Source organism: Muntiacus reevesi, chromosome 2 (assembly GCF_963930625.1).
Source record: "Muntiacus reevesi chromosome 2, mMunRee1.1, whole genome shotgun sequence".
Taxonomy (NCBI): Eukaryota; Metazoa; Chordata; class Mammalia; order Artiodactyla; family Cervidae; genus Muntiacus; species Muntiacus reevesi.
Genome location: NC_089250.1, coordinates 250986550 through 251004450, shown reverse-complemented (window position 1 = coordinate 251004450; position 17901 = coordinate 250986550). Strand labels below are relative to the sequence as shown.

Below are 17901 nucleotides of genomic sequence, written 5' to 3'. Positions count from 1 at the left end.
AAGAGATTATGGATGTCAGTCAACACTGACTCAATGGACATGAATTTGAGCAAACTCCATGGGATGGTGAAGGACAGGGAAGCATGGCGTGTTGCAGTCCATGGGGTTACAAAGAGTCAGACACAGCTTAGTAACTGAACAACAACTCTGCTTTAAAAACTTTAATGCTAAAAAGTTTAAGTTCAAACTTAACCTGTTCAAAACATAATTTGGGAATTAGTCACACTACAAGCTAATTTTTTACTTTGTTGTAGGCTTTACCCAGAAGTAATAAGCTTTTTCATGTATTTTAAATAGTACTATCTTTAAAAAAAATTAAATAACTTACAGTTTTTCAGAAAACCTTTTATTTCACAGAGCATGATATACCTGTATTTGGAATAACAATGCCATAACTATTGACAGGGTTATAATAAAAGTGCTTTGAATTCATTACTATTATTATAATTATATATTATGTTTATCTAGGACTTTATAATGTACAAAGCACTTTCACAGACACTGCTGATTTTAAAAGAAAGGCATCATAAAAACACGAACTGATACTATTTTTTTCTATGAATAATAGCACTTTTAAAACAGAAAAAGAAACTATGCCTATCATTTTTACAGTTTGAAAACAATATATATATATTTGCTTAGCTTCTCAAAAGGCAATATGGCGACACAAAGTCCTTAGAGTCAATGTTGGAATCATTTATGTTGGAATCCTAGTTTTACATACTAGCTATGGAAACTTAAGTAAGCTATTTAACCTGCATATGTTTAGTTTTCCTCATCTGTTAATTGGAAATTCTGACCTCATAGAGTAAGATGAAGGGAAAAAATTTACATATCCTAAAGCAACACCTAGTGTATAGTAGGAACTCTAGAATAATAATAATAGCATTATTATTAAATGATCTATTTTTTATTGACTTCATAACATTTCAATGAACCTTAATATGCAAAGGAAATAATTAGATAGACAATGACTGGTCAAATATGATAGATCAAGTCAGGAAGGGAGGTAAAAGTTAAAGTCTGTTTCAGGAGCAAATTAGACAGTACAACCAGGGGAAATGGAATTTACTAAGGAATCTGAGATTTCACCTATGCAGATTCAAATTTATGATGCTTAAATAGGGTAGAAAGTTATATGGAAGGAATCAAAGGCAATTCTGTTTTAGGAGGAATAAAATGGAAGCATATTTGTGATGTGAATGTTTAATTAAATGATATCTATGACATCAGGGAAAGTATCATATAAGATGGGGTGTGGTGCAGGGAACAGGAAGCTGGAATGATTTCACTTGTATAAGCAAATTAGCTCACTCAGATTGATCATATGTGTTATAGAACAAGGATAAAAACTTGACCCACACAATTTTGCATTAAAAAACCTCTCTGTTCCAGAGTAAAAAGACCATATAAGTCTCTTCACAAATGTGTGCAGTGAGTTAAACAAGGAACCTCAGTTTAAAGTGTTTATTGCTTAAAGTAACCTGTTACTATTATATAAACAACTGATGTTATATTTATTTACATAAAATTAATATCATCTTTTCATTAACCCATTTTGATTTTCTCTTTATGTTTTTCTTTACAGTGGAACAATTAGAGAATTAACAATTATTTGATGGTCTATTATATATGTGTTTAAAAAACTATATAATTTTCATTATTCTCATAGATGAGAAAGGCTAGATGGTAAATATAAAGTAATAGTTAATACATGGTGGAAGAAGCATACAAATCAAGTTTTTTAAACTTGTAAACAAATATTCTACCCCTATACTCCTCATGCTTTTTCCAAATCAAATATACTGGGTTCTAGTTGAAAATTTAGAACGTATTCTAAGTAAAAGGCAGTCTTTTAAAGAAATGTAGAACTGAGTCAGTGCCATGGGATAATGTGTGTACCTGATTAGTGGTAAGCATTGAAGAAACATTTGTTCTGGCATTCCCCAATTCATCCTCTCTGCCCACCCCCAAGGCAGTTCCTGATTTTTAAGAGTTCATAAATTATACTGAAATATTATAGAAAAATAATAGGAGCTTGCTTGAAAATATGTTAACAGCTGTGCAGGGCACACAATAAACACCCAATAAATGTCTGACTTATCTGATTTTTAAAAATTAGTCATTAAAAATTGAAAATCATTTCATGGCATGGAAAGCAAATCCTCCAATGGACAAAAATAAAGTACATGGTTACAAAGAAGACGAGAACACTGAGGTGTTGGTATACTATCACTGACTATCTTTTATGATTCCCCTAGACAAAGGATATCAGAGCAGAGAGGGAACAACCATATTCTTTCACTGTAAGTATACATTTAGTCTACAGATTTAAAGGCTGTTTTGCACACTGGGTCTGTAGAGAGATGGGCAATTGCTCTCTTCCACAATTCTAAAGTCCATCTTCTTTACCTCATCAATTTGCAGGTTGGTAAGGGTGAGGGTGAGGGAAGAATTATATTGTGTTCCCAGGAGCAAGCGGCTGTTTTCCTGCCTGTCATTCCACCAACCTCCTAGAATAAATTGCTACTTAGAAAAACGAAAGTCAAACATTTATGAAACATATTGCTATGTAGAAAAAAAATAAGAATTGTTTTGCAAATAGTAGCACTATTAAAAGAGGAAAGAGAGAATAGCATCAGTCATTTTATATTACATATAAGCAGTTTATTAAAGAATTAAATATTTATAGACTATAAAGCAAGGCAGGCGATGAGCTGCAAACAGCTTGCTGAGAAGTACATTATAAAACAATGAGTCTGTCAGTGATTGATAAAGAATGGAGAGTGCAAATGCTTTATAAAATCCCTAAGTTAGCTATGAATTTGAGACTAGCAAAATAGGACACAGTAGCCAGCAATGTCACACCAACTCAAGTTGTTGTGTATGTTAGAGGACTTTAGTGAACAAAATGTATACTTCAGCTCTGATCTTTTTACCAATATAGGGAAAAGGGCTGCAAAGCACACAGAACTCTTGGGTAAGGGCTTTATGGATGTTCAGTTCCAAATTAATAGATGTTAGACCTGGATACCCATAGAACTCCATTTTCTTCTGACTTTTTTCTTATTAGATAAGACGACAGAATTTCAAAGAAAGATATTCTTCCTTTTGTTACAAAATTATATACATGAGAGATTAGGTCACCTAACCTAATCCCTTTAGAGAGGAGGTAACTGAGTTGGAAAGTGGTAAAGTGACCCATCGAAGTTCACACAACTAGTGTGATTAAAACTTTGGCCTCCTATCCCCTAAGTCAGTATTTTTTCCATAGCATCAGCTTCTTTTCCCAATTGCCTTTTTTAATTGAAGTAGTTAATTTACAATATCATATGTTTCAGGTATACAACATATGATACAAAATGTTCGTGTACAACATATGAAAAAAAAATTTCAGTGATACTAAAATTTTTAAGGTTATATTTACAGTTGTAGTTTATCCTGGTTATATCCCATGTATTATACAGTACATCCTTGTAGCTTATTTATTTTATACTAGAAGTTTGTACTTCTTAACCCCCTACCTCCATCTTGCCCCTATATTCTTTCCTCTTCCTACTGGTAACCACTAGTTTGTTTTTTTTTTTTAATCTGTATTCCAATTCCTTTTTAAAATTAGAATTCTGAGGTCTCTGTCCAAAAAATCATTTCTTTAGTTAACAATTGTGAGTTCTTTCTCTCTTAAAATTATATTTCAATCTAGTTTGAACAGTGGTTTGGGGAAGCGAGAAAAAAGTTTGAAGAGGATAAAACTATATATTCTTTGAAAGAAATGGAAAATTTAATCTGCCTATCCAAAGTCATTCTAGAGTTTGAGATAATAGGATGCTATTAATGAAATGCTGGCTCTTTCTTGGATAAATTGATGATGTGGCATTCTTTCATGTACTAACTAGCTGGGAGGATGAATTATTTTTCACCCTTTATGAGAATGACTGGTCGAGACCTAAAAGTGTTCATAATTTTAAATGCCAGAGGAAGTCATCTCTTCCTGACTTTGTGAAAGTCATAAGAGACTCTATGTTCTGGATGCACTAATTTGGAACTCTATTCTCTGCCTTCAAATTTAAACAGTCATTTTCTTTCTACATAATTGAGTTTGAAGTTCCAGTTGCTGTCTTCAAATTGGATAGCAGACACATTGTGAGTTACAGAAAACTACGGATCAAATCTTTTGTGCCTATGCAGAAACCAAAGTACTGGGTAGTTTTTAAACAGTGAACCACTGATGCCTCTGACTCTAACTCTATCACCATTTAAAAAATAACTATTGTAATATCTGAATTTCTATGAAATTATATCATACAGAGAAAATCCACTGAGTTACATTAAATGCTTTCTTTGTAAAGCATGATTCAGAGGTTTCTTCACATGAAAGAATAACTCAACTATTTTTGGTATACAAGTTTCCTCATTCCCCCTATTGGCATCAATACAGAAAAACAGCTACATTTGCATCTCATAATTTGGCACTGCCAGTATAACAAAGAACAATGATATGGAGGATAAAATAAACAGTTGGTATTGTAATTGAACATAACTAAAAATGTTACGATGATTCAACCATTAGAGACCAAAAAATGATCTATTATGCTAATGAGTATTTTTCTTCTTAAGTGGTTACTATGTATTCCCTGAAGAGTTTCACTCAGAGTGTTCCAACAGCCACAGTTGTAATTAAAAATATAATACTGACATTGAAAAGGTATATTACATGAGAATGAATCCACATGGGGGCTTCTTGCATGAAACTATAATGCATTCATACTTGATATTCAGTGCATAGATCTGAAACTTTAAAATTCCAACTTTACAGGTCACTGAAAGTCAATAGAGTTAGGGAATGGGGAGACAAATTTGAAATGATTTGGATGCTTCCCTCTTGAAAGCTGAGAATAATAAAAGTTCTAAAAGGATAAAAACTGATTTACCAGCTTATCCTAGAAGTAGGGGCATCTCTTGGAAGTTTGAAAGTGGTAAACCCAGAACACATATGATGAAATTAAACAGAGGACTACTTGGCATAACAAAGTAAAGTTTCAGACATTGTTACTTCAAGAAAAAAAAACAGATTTCAAAACAATCTAAACAGATAAATTGATGTAAGATTCATAATATATCATTAAAGGGAAACTGGGATGTTTTCTTGATTGGTAACATACTGCCACAGTGCACACTTCAATCTTTCTGTTACTAGGGGGTCAGAATCCTATGAATTTTTGGTATGGTAATTATATGTTTTTATAAATGTTAATTGTCTCCCTTCATTTTCAAGGGAAGGAAACTTAGTATGATTAAGTCTACTTAATCAATGCAAAATTTAACAAGACAATCTAACAGCTTTAAAAAAAATCAAGGTCAATGATTAGGAGGGTGTTACTTTATGAACTCATAGAGTAATAAGTCATGGTCACTATACCATCTTTTAAGTTAAACCTTGACTGCAAAAAATAACAGCTAAAAACTATTGCTATTTGCTACCATTCTGAAGGAATTTTTACGACTTAATTTCTGCACTTCATTCCATATGTCCAAAGCACAAGGGCAACGAATATTTATCTGTGTGTAGTCTCAAAAAATAAACTCAAGATAAGTAATAGGATTGAAAACCAGCTCTTTTACCATCTTGGACCCAAGATAAAAAGATCCATTAGGCAAGGAGATGTGTTAATGAAGACAGTGAATTAGTAGGTTTGCGAACCAATTTCTTCTGTCCTCAATTCAATGTGACAAAGACAAATTCACTATCATGAAAATAAAAAGCACAAACTAAAACTGTAATTGTAGGGGTTTTTATTATAAGGTCTCAAAGCCAATTGTTAACCACTAGACAAGCCAAATGTTCATAGACAACTGAAGACCATAGATTTTTTCCCCCTTCATTTTATATTTGTTTTTCTCATTTTGGCCTTTAAGGTAGGGCTGTGCTTGCTTGTTTGTCCCTAGGGAAAATTAGGTATAAGGATAAAGCTATTGTTTCTGAAGAATGACCACCAGTGTCAGGTTTCTCTCTGTAACCTGAAACAGAGGGAGCTGTTTCATTCCCAATAAGGTCTCAGAGAAAGTTATAGCTTAAAGGTAGATAATTGCCATGTACGAACACTAGGAAGTGACAAGCTGTGTTTTATAGAGTTAATCCTCAGAGGAAGATATGGATCCCCAGGCAATGTTTGCAAACAATGAACAATAGGTTTCGTGGGGTGACAGTGCTGACCAAAATCTCCTACTTGGGATGGTGAGCAGTGTCATGTTATTAACTGTTTGTGGATGATGGTATAAAGAAACTGTGCCTGTCCATTTATTTTTAAATACAGCATATTTGTAAAATATTGAGAGAAATAACATCTGATAAAGATGGACAGGGAAGCCTGGCGTGCTGCAGTCCATGGGGTCGCAAAGAGCCTGACACAACTGAGCAACTGAACTGGACTGAACTGAAAGAGGATTCTAAAAGCTACCTTAATAATTGACAGATGATCTATGATAAAGAAAGTATAATTTAAGGAATTTAATACAAATGCCAACACAAATAATGTAACCATCATACAGATTATTAGTTTTATTGTTATCAAGAAAAATCACTTTTCACTGCGTTCATTGCTATTATCACGATTTGCCTGGAATATCACAAAAGCTTCCTAACTTGTCTTCTCGCTGCCATTGTCCCTCCCTACCCACACTGCCGACAATGTATTTCTTGGCATAATGGCCACAGAAAAAAATCTGTTCATGATATGCCGCAGCTTAAAACCTTACAGTGAGGTTTTCTTTCAAGTTAAAAACAAAGGTTTTAAAGGGCATTGTGCCATTAGGTCCTTCACTACTAAAGATCTCACTCACTACACTGCTCTCTCTGCTGTGCGTTTTATTTAGTCCTGCACGCTAACCTCCTCAAACTTGCCAGGTACATTCCTGCCTCATCGCCTATGCATATGACATGCCCTCCCCCGTTATCCTGTTATTCTGGTTATATGTTCTCATGGCTTACTCTTCATCTCCTTCAGTGTTGCCTTCTCAATGAAATCTTTCTTTGATGCACTATTTAAAACTGACAATACTCCCCATCTCAGAATCATTTCATATTCTCCTTTATTGCTCTCTTTTTCTCATGAATACTTGCCTAACAAAAATAGGATTTACTTATCTAATTTATTAGGGTTTCCCTGGTGGCTCAGATGGTAAAGAATCGGCCTGCAGGAAACCCAGGTTCGATCCCTGGGTCGGGAAGATTCCCAGGAGAAAGGAATGGCTACCCACTCCAGTATTCTTCATTGGAGGATTCCAAATAATTTATTCCTTGTTTCTCCTTACTAGGGTAAGAACAGGAATTTTGTCTATTTTAAGTACTGTTGTGTTCCCTAGTGTGTAGCCTGTACCTAGCATATAATACACACTCAATACATATCAATTTAACCAGTGGAAGTTACTGTAGTATAGAGTTTAAGTCTCTAAAGTTATACTGCCAGGACTCAGACTCTGGCTTAACAATAACCTGCCTTTATAAAACTTTAGTTACTTTTCTATTAAAATAGGAAAAATTATAATTCCCAGTTGTACCATTCTTGTGAAAATTAAACTAGATGGTTCATCCGAAAGCATTTAACAAGTCTCTTGGATGACCAGTGGCGTTACCGGTATCAGATTTGCCTTATATTTGTGTTCTGCTTGGTTGCTCCTCCTAAGGTTGTGGTCTGAAAAGTGCCTCCAGACAGAAAGCTGGGGTGATGATGGGAAAACTGGACAAAATATATGAAACAACTTGTTTTAGACACTGGACAAAAGGCAGGGTTATGATCCCAAAGAGAAGGAAACAAACAAGGCAAGTCTCCTAATCACCGTAGCTTTCTGTCTGGAGCCTTTTCAGACCACAGCCTAAGGAGATGGAACCAAGAAGAGCATGGCAGTTTCATGTGGTTGAGAACAATGGAAACAAGTTTAGGAAAATCAAAGTACCTGGAATTTACACCCAAAAGGAGGGAGGCGAACTGAGAAAGAAGTCCAAAAAGCTGCCTAGTGCTATCTGAGAGCAATGGTTCTCAAACTTTTTGATCTTAAAACCTCTTTACACTCCTAAAAACTGAGGACATCAAAGAGATGTTACTTATATGGATTATATTTGTCAATACTTAGTGTACTATAAATTAAAATTGGTAACTTTACAAATTATTTGTAATATCTGTTTATCAATTCATTTAAATATAAGAGCCACATATATAACATTTTATTGAAAATACCTTTTGTGAAGATGTAACAGTACAGTAGCAATGTTTTACTTTTTTTATTTTCTGGCTTAACAGAGATGTGGATTTTCACACCTGCTTCTGAGTTCATTTTGTTACAGTATCATATGTCATGTAGCCTCCAGAAAACTCTTATTGTATGTTGAAAGTGAAAAGTGAAAGTGAAGTCACTCAGTCGTGTCCGACTCTTTGTGACCCATGGACTGTAGTTGGCTAGGCTCCTCTGTCCATGGGATTTTCCAGGCAAGAATACTGGAGTGGGTTGCCATTTCATTCTCCAGGGGATCTTCCTGACCCAGGGATCAAACCTGGGTCTCCTGCATTACAGGCAGACTCTTTACCGCCTGAGCCACCAGGGAATCCCAATACAATAACATAGTATTGTATGTTGCTAAGTGAATAAGAACAGAAAGACTAATAGTATTTAGGATAATTATAAAAAAAAGTCTTGAACTCATTGGCCCTAGTATTATAATGAACTATAGTTATCCCTCAGTATCCACAAATGCTTGAGTCCTTCATATAAAATCACATAGTACAGTCAGCCTTCTGTATCCATGAATTCTGCGTTGTGTATGAAAGCAGAGGGACTGAAGACACAGCAGTAGAAACCTATCCAAACTGAAGCATGGAGAAAATAGAAATGAGAAAAAATAAACAGAGCTTTAATGACATGAGGGACAATACAAACTGATCTAACATATGTGCAATTGGAATTCCTGGAAAAGGGAGATATGCTCATAGAAAGATGTTTGTAGGAATACTTGCTAAAAATTTTCCATAGCTGGTGAAAAGTATAAAGAAGCTCAGTAAACTGAAACAAGATAAACTCAAAGAAAATCGAACTGAGGCGAAACATAACTGAATTGTCAAAAACACTGTAAGAATAAGAAAATCTTAAAAGTAGCTAGAAAAGGAAGACACATAAACAGGCAAGAAAATAAAGACTAACAATTTCTGAGTTATTTTCAAAATCAAAGAAGCTATAAACATGGGCTATCTTGGGAGTTCCCTGGTGGTCCAGTGGTTAGTAGTCTGTGCTTTTATTGCCAAGGTCCTGGGTTCAATCCCTACTGAGGAAACTAAAGTCCTGCAAAAACCTGTGGCACAACCAAGATATAAATAAATGAAAGGAAGGGGGGTATCTTCAGTGTGCTGAGGGGTAGCCCTGTAAACTTAGAATTCTATGTCCAGAAAAAATATCCTTTAAGAGAAGAAAAATCACAGAAGATAGAAATGTGAATCTACAGGGGAGAAAATGGAGAGTACAAGAAATAGTATAAATGTGGGATGAATATAACATTTATTTTTCTTATTTTTTACCTCTTTAGAAGACAACTGACTCTGTGTGTGTGTGTGTGTGTGTGTGTGTGTGTGTGTGTGTGTGTGGCTGTGCTGGGCCCTTGTTGCTATCCTGGCTTTTTGCTTTTCTTCTGGTTGCATTGAGCGGGGAGTTCTCATTACGGTGGCTTTGCAGAGCACTAGCTCTGGGGCACATGGGCCAATAGTTGCAGCTCCCAGGCTCTAAAGCACAGGCTCACTAGTTGTGGCCCATGCACTTAGTTGCTCTGTGGCATATGGGATCCTCCCAGAGCAGGGATCGAACCCATGTCTCCTGCATTGGCAGGCGGACTACTTAGCACTGATTCACCAGGGAAGCCCCACAGTTGACTTTTATGAGTAAATCAGTAAACTAAGGCTAAGAGCCAAATTTGTTCCTGTTTTGAAAAATAAAGTTTCCCTATAAAACAGTCAAGTTCATTCTTTTACATATTGTGTACAGCTGATGGCTGAGTTGAACATTTCAAACTACATGGCTCACCAAGGCAAAAATAGTTACTATTTACTATCTGGACTTTTATAGAAAATACTAGCAAAACCAGTATCATTGTGTTGTGCAATTTGTAACTACACAGGAGTAAAATGTTTGGTAGTAGCAGTACAAAGGTTAGGAGGAGGAACAGAAGTACACTGTTGTAAAATAGTTCTATCATATAGGAAGTGGTAAACTTACTTCATAGTAGATTTTAAAAGGTTAAAATGTGTATTATAACCCTAGAGCAACTATAAAAAAAATTAAACATAAAAATTTGGCTAATCAGATAATAGAAAAGATAAAAATAGAAATACTGAAATAATCTCAAGTAAGAGAGGAAAATAAAAGAGAAAAAAACCCCACATGAAACAGAGAATTATACTACAAGAAGTTCATTTAAACCACCTATATGATGACGTAAATTAAATTAAATATAAAATTAAATGTAAATGGTTAAACAAAAGTCAGAGGCTGTCAGAATGAATAAAAAAGTAAAATCTAATATATGCTATCTACAACAAATTCTAATTCAAATACAAAGACATAAAATTAAAAGGATGCAAAAATATATAACATTCAGATACTAGTCATGAGAAAATTGGCATGGCTATATTAATCATCAGGCAAAATGACAACAGAATAAAGAATATTATCAGAAACAAACAGGGGCATTTCCTAATGATAAAAGGGTAAATTCATCAAGAAGACATACAAGTCCTAAATATATGTGTACTTGATAAGAGAACCTCAAAATAAAGGATGGATAAATGGATAAATCTAAAAGAAGAAACAGTCAAATTTGCAAGTGTAAATTGATGATTTCCACATTCTTTTCTGTATAGATAGAACAAGTAGATTGAAAGTCAAAAAAGCCCTTGAAACACAGAGGTGCTTGATAAATAGTAGCTATTATTATTGTATTATAAATACAGTTAATTATAGCTAATGAAGGGCTTCCCCAGTAACTCAGCAGTAAAGAATCCACCTGCAGTGCAGGATAGGCAGGAGACATGGGTTCGATCCCTGGGTCGGGAAGATCCCCTGGAGGAGGAGGCAACCCACTTCAGTATTCTTGCCTTGGAAATCACAGGGACAGAGGAGCCTGGCGGGCTAATGTCCATAGGGTTGCAAAGAGTCAGACACCACTGAGCGACTGACATACACACATACACATAGCTGATGAAAATTTTAAATAATAGAAAGTCCTGTAACCTAATTAGATGTAATAGGAGCCACTTGTTACAGTGGTTCAGGGATACAAATTGCTAAAGAAGCAAAGATTCTATTAAAAGAAAAACTATAAGATGTTTGGGGCTAGAAACAGCAGTATCACTGACTGATAGCAATATCTCTAATCATAATACAGACTTTGTAAAATTATAAAAGCAAAACCTATACATGCTACTTTTAAAATACTTGAAGCATCTAACACTGAATGTTAGAAATCAGAGTTGGAAAGCAGTACTTAACTTTATAGACAGAGATTATGCAGTATAGCTTCCCACTCTGATGATGACATTTAAATTTCAATAATTAATTCTTGGTATCAAATTATTAGCCAAATATCACATCCTTATTTTTTTCTTTAAAAAATCATTTTCAATGAGACATAATTTATCCTTTTTGTTTTTTTTCTTTCCTTTTTTTTCCATTTATTTATATTAGTTGGAGGCTAATTACAATATTGTAGTGGTTTTTGCCATACATTTATATGAATCAGCCAGGGATTTACATGTGTTCCCCATCCTGAACCCCCCTCCCACCTCCCTACCCATCCCATCCCTCTGGGTCATCCTAGTGCTCCAGCCCTGAACACTTGTCTCATTCATCCAACCTGGACTGGCGATCTGTTTCACAATTGATAATATACATGTTTCAATGCTATTCTCTCAGATCATCCCACCCTCGCCTTCTCCCATAGAGTCCAAAAGTCTGTTCTATACATCTGTATTTCTTTTTCTGTCTTGCATGTAGGGTTATCATTACCATCTTTCTAAATTCCATATATATATACATTAGTATACTGTATTGGTGTTTTTCCTTCTGGCTTACTTCACTCTGTATAACGGGCTCCAGTTTCATCCATCTCATTAGAACTGATTCAAATGTATTCTCTTTAATGGCTGAGTAATATTCCATAGTGTATATGTACCACAGCTTTCTTATCCATTCATCTGCTGATGGGCATCTAGGCTGCTTCCATGTCCTGGCTATTATAAACAGTGCTGTGATGAACATTGGGGTACACGTGTCTCTTTCAGATCTGGTTTCCTCGGTGTGTATGCCCAGTAGTGGGATTGTTGGGTCATATGGCAGTTCTATTTCCAGTTTTTTAAGGAATCTCCACACTGTTCTCCATAGTGGCTGTACTAGTTTGCATTCCCACCAACAGTGTAAGAGGGTTTCCTTTTCTCCACACCCTCTCCAGCATTTATTGCTTGTAGACTTTTGGATAGCAGCCATTCTGACTGGCATGAAATGGTACCTCATTGTGTTTTTTATTTTCATTTCTCTAATAATGAGTGATGTTGAGCATCTTTTCATGTGTTTGTTAGCCATCTGTATGTTTTCTTTGGAGAAATGTCTGGTTAGTCCTTTTGATTTTTATTTATTTTGACAAATTACCACAAAGTAACATTATACATCACCACCCATAGTCACCATTATTTTTTGTAGTGAGAACAAACGATATCTACTCTTTTAGCAATTTCAAGTATACAGTATATTATTGTTAACTATAGTCACCATGCTGTACATTTGGTCTCTGGAACTAATTCATTTTATAGCTGAAGTTTTGCACCCTTTGATCAATGTCTCCCCTTCTTTGTCTCCCCTAGTCTTTGGTAATCAACTTTCTACTCTGAGTAGGATTAAAAAAAAAAAATGATTCCATATAGAAGTGAAATCATACAATATCTTTTTGTGTCTGGCTTATTTCACGTAGTACAATATACCCCAGAATCATACATGTTCTCACATGGCAGGATTTGTCTTCTTTAAGATGAACAAAATTCACCCTTAGGTGTACAGTTCCATAAGTTTTGACCAATGTATTAAGTCATGGAACCACCAATACCATAAGCAAGGTACAGAATATTCCTATCACCTCTGAAAATTCCTTCCAACCCTAATATGATCAATCTCCCCTTCTCACTTCTAGCTTCAGGCAAAGTCTAGATCATGCTTGGCTTGGAATGCCACATTAAGAATGTCAAGTCTTCATCTTAGGAGAAATGGGAAGCCTTAAGTTTCATGAACAGGACAGAAATAATCAGATTTGTGTTTTTTAAAAGCATCATCTTGGTTGTGATATGGAGAAGTGATTGTCAGAAGAAAGAATGTAGGAAAAACAGGAAGTCTTGCAGTAGAAAGATGATAGTAACTTGACTTAGGGTGGTAGTAATGGATACTTCCCTGACAGCTCAGTTGGTAAAGAATCCGCCTGCAATGCAGGAGACGCCGGTTGAATTCCTGGGTGGGGAAGATCCACTGGAGAAGGGAAAAAGCTACCCACTCCTGTATTCTGGCCTGGAGAATTCCATGGACTCTATAGTCCATGGGGTTGCAAAGAGTCGGACATGACTGAGCGACTTTGCCGTCCTCGTTAGAGTAGTGGTGAGTATCCCTGCCTGTCATGCAGGAGACCAGGGGTTAGATTCCCCGACAGTGAGGCAACACGCCCTTGTGCTCGTTTTGGCAGCACATACACTAAAATTGGAATGATCCAGAGAAGATTAGCATGGCCCATGGCCAAGGATGACACGCAAATCTGTGAAATAGTCCATATTTTTGGTGCTTCCCTCATAGCTCAGTTGGTAAAGAATCCACCTGCAAGGCAGGAGATCCCCGTTCAATTCCTGGGTTCAGACAATCTGCTAGAGAAGGGATAGACTCCCCACTTCAGTATTGATAGAAGTGGTTGAATTTAAGATATTTGTAAAGTAAAATTAACAGAACTTGATGAATTGAACATGGACTGGAGGTTCAAAAAGAGATTCTTATATTTCTGCAATTGGATATATAGTGAAGCCATTTTGAAAATGTAAGGAATGAAAGACAAAAGGAGTGGGAATTTGAAGATCACAAGTACAGTTTTAGACATATTGCTTTGGGATTATGTTTAGAAATATCAAGCAGAACAGAAATATTGACGACAGATAGAAATTTAAGAATCGAAGGACAAAAAAAAAAAAAAAAAATTAAAGGCAGATAACTGAAGCCTGGGTATGGATAAGATCTTTTAAGAGAAAGAATATTTTTCAATTAAAGTAAAAATTTAAAAGAGCAATTAATGTTAATGCCTTTTAGAGAAAAGGACACATGTAGTGTAGCAAATTCTCATCAGCCTTCTGATGTCAAACATAATAATCATCATTTTAATGTATTATCCTAACAGACTACCATAACCACCTTATGTGGTAGGTACTATCATTATTCTCATGTTACATATGAAGAAGCTAAGGCGACTCTTTGTGACCCTATGGACTGTAGCCCATCAGGCTCTTCTGTCCATGGGATTTTCCAGGCAAGAAGACTGGAGTGGGTTGCCATTTCCTTCTCCAGGGGATCTTCTTGACCCAGGGATCGAACCCATGTCTCCTGCATCGGCAGATAGATTCTTTACCATCTGAGCCACCAGGAAGCCCTTTATAGAGAATAAGCATTGCATATTTATAGTAATAAAGTAGGAACAAATGATGAAACTTTGAAACAAACTATGAGTAGAAAAAAGATTTCAAGAAAATCAGATGAGTTTAGTGGTTTGTCCAATGAAACAGAAATTAATCTCCTACCCAGTTAGCTTAAATTGTTTCATTTATACAAGTATCATCTGCAACAAGATGTTATACAACATTAACTCTGTTTAGGAACTGGTTTGTTTGGCTCACAGAAAGGAATACTTCCTAGAAAGTCATCAGTGTCAACAGACTTAGTTTTCTTGGTTCAATAAGGATGACAGCCAGAGAAGTAAAGTTTACTGAATGATAAGAATTTATAAATAAAAAGGATCTAGGAAAGGCTTCTAAGTAGATAGCCTTGGGTATTATCTCTTAATCAAGAAATTTTGTTTTATGTCTATAGTCTTCTTTTATGCGCGTGCTTTTATGTTTGCAATTGTTGATGTGATGAGGTCCCCAGAAAGTTTTAGAGTGGAAAGTCAAAGGTTCTTTAAACTTCTTTATTCCTAGACCCTGCAAACAGGCTTAATAAGTTAGATTTTAAAATGAAAATAATGAACACAATGGGCTTCCCCACAGCAATTCAGGAGACCTGGTTTCGATTCCTGGGTAGGGAAGATCCCCTGGAGGAGGAAATGGCAACCCACTCCAGTATTCTTGCCTAGAGAATCCCATGGACAGAGAAGCCTGGTGCAAAGAGTTGGGCATGACTGAGTGACTAAGCGCTGAATAGAAAAAGTGTTTCCACTATTAGCAATAAGAATGCTTTGGAACCTAGTGGAATGGGGAGAACGCAATGTCTCTGAAGAGCAGGAATGACGGTTCTCTGATCAGATATGAACTTTTAGTCTGTCACGGGAACACAAAAAAATGATCTTTCTTCCTTTATAGATGTTCTTCTCTCAATGACAATCAAAACAAACATCAACCTTGTCACTTCACTGAACTACAGTGTAGCTACTTACAGTCTAAACCTCCATGTAATATTACCTTCTGGATATAATACTAGAGATTTTTATTTTACTTTAGTCATTTGCAGTTGAAATGACTTGGGTGCCATATGGATGACTGGTAACCTTACTAGAATGACCTAAAACATGCTTTGTCAGGCTAAGTTGGATTTTTAGGTTATAATATGCCTGACTAAACAGGGTTATTATATAATATTTAATATTCAAGATATTTAAGGCATTTCATAAACAGGTAGACATGACTGAAGTGACTGAGCACAAAAATACCCATCTGAACAACAGAGACACTGGGTCTTCAAGTCAGCTCCCAGATTGGAAGGTCTTGGATAAGGTTCTTTAAACTTCTTTACGCCCAGACCCTGCATACAGGAAGAGTGTAAGATATCTTTTTTTTATAATATACAACAACTGGCATTGCATAAAAATTAAACAAGTAGGGCAATAATAGTAATTAGAGATCACAGCTAAATTCAAATAATAACTAATTGTAAATACTTTCTTCTTACTTGCTTATTGTGTGATTGATGAATATATATATTTCAGTTGTCGACTCTGAATTTAAGTATTATTATTACTATTCCCATGTTTACAGTAGGGAAACTAAGGTTTATAGATGTTTATTCACACTCACAAAGCCAGTAGGAAATCAAGTTGACCTAACTGTAAAGTCCAGTCTCTTAACTGATATGTTTTGCTGCTTCCTAACTATAACCCATTAATATTGGTGATCTGTCAACTGTATCTCTACCATAGGTAGACATCTAAATGTCAACTGTTTACATAGATTCAGAATTCTTGCTGGAAAAACTGAGTTAATAATCTTCAGACTATTCTTTTCTTGAATCCTTATAGCATGATGTATTAAGAAAGGAGAAATGAAAATGTGAGATAAAGAAAAGAGAGAAGGAAAAAGCCAAGGATTATAAGAGAAAATATATGATTTAGAGATCACATCCGTTTTGTGGACTAGGATAAAATAATAAGAACAGCGATTAGAATAGTACTCAAAGAGGTTGCTTCAAAGCAAACTCAAAAGGAAAAGATTTTCATCTACACGGGAGGAGAAGAAAGGAAAAATGTTTATCAGAGAAGAGAATGTTACTTTAGGTTTAATTTCAGCTTTTTTTTTTTAATTAAGAGGAGAAATAAATGTATTCCTATTACAGAAATGAAACACCAGTAATTTTTTTCCTTTCCATACGTAGAAAAGAATATTGACACAACATGAAACATGGTGGAATAACCTTATATTAAAAAAGTAACAATAAATGTCCCCTCTTAAAAATATGAGATGCTTGAATGCAATTGAGATTATTAATTTCTTAGAATTGCATGCTTCATTGAATTTAAAACAATATTTTTTAAGGAAAGTAGTATGTATGTAATATTGGCATTAATTGCAATTTTCTAGTCTTTTGGGAAGATTAGAGCTTATAAAAGGTTAAATGCCATCTTTCTCCACTCCCTGAACCAGTTTCTCAAACCCCCATTACCAAGTCAAGCTCTGAAACCAGAAGAAAGACCTTTTCTTGCAACCTGCTGAAGAGCGCCCTCTAGTGTTATTTTGCAAATGAAATGTGCTCATATCATTTTTTTCATGAACTGTACTGTTTATATTGGACCTTAGGTTTTCTTTGGCACGTGGGCCAGAAAAATAAGTGATGCTTTAGAACAATTTTCTGGCTTGTAATGCCAGCTAACTGATACTATCATAATATATTACGGAGAGAGAAGATTTTCTTTTTTTAACGTCTCTGAAATGAGATACATCTATTTTTAAAACAAGGGAACTTTTGTTGAAGGGTCATCTTTTAAAGAAAATAAGTTGCAAAAATTTTTCATAGTACCAATAAAAAGAGGAGCTAGTTTTCTCAGAAAAAAGTTAACAGTGACAATAATCGCTTCTCTCAACCTCTCAATCTCTGGAAACTTATCTATTTAGGCTGGTGGTATCCTAAAACTTAAAAAAAGAAAAACTTGTTTGTGTTTAACTTTTTATTTCTGATGATATATAGTCAAAATGTTCAGTCAAAATCCAAAAGGGGAAACACAGAAAAACAAATTACCTGACTATAAGATGAGTATACCTTTAAATTCCAGGAAAAAGAAAGCATGAGATAATCTAAAAGGCAGTATTAAATAATGGCAATATTTTCCTTTAAACAGTTTTGACACTAGCAAAGAGAAATTTAAAG

General features: G+C 35.2%; 1 long non-coding RNA gene and 1 other non-coding gene across 2 annotated transcripts in view; one reads left to right on the top strand and one right to left on the bottom strand.

Moving 5' to 3' along the window:
• The window catches only part of LOC136158724 (uncharacterized), a 168863-nt gene that overhangs the window by 13063 nt on the left and 137899 nt on the right, over positions 1 to 17901 (bottom strand). The window lies entirely within an intron of this gene.
• On the top strand, positions 13741 to 13847 carry LOC136162085 (U6 spliceosomal RNA). The gene has a single exon (XR_010661935.1). It is a non-coding gene; the product is annotated as a U6 spliceosomal RNA (small nuclear RNA).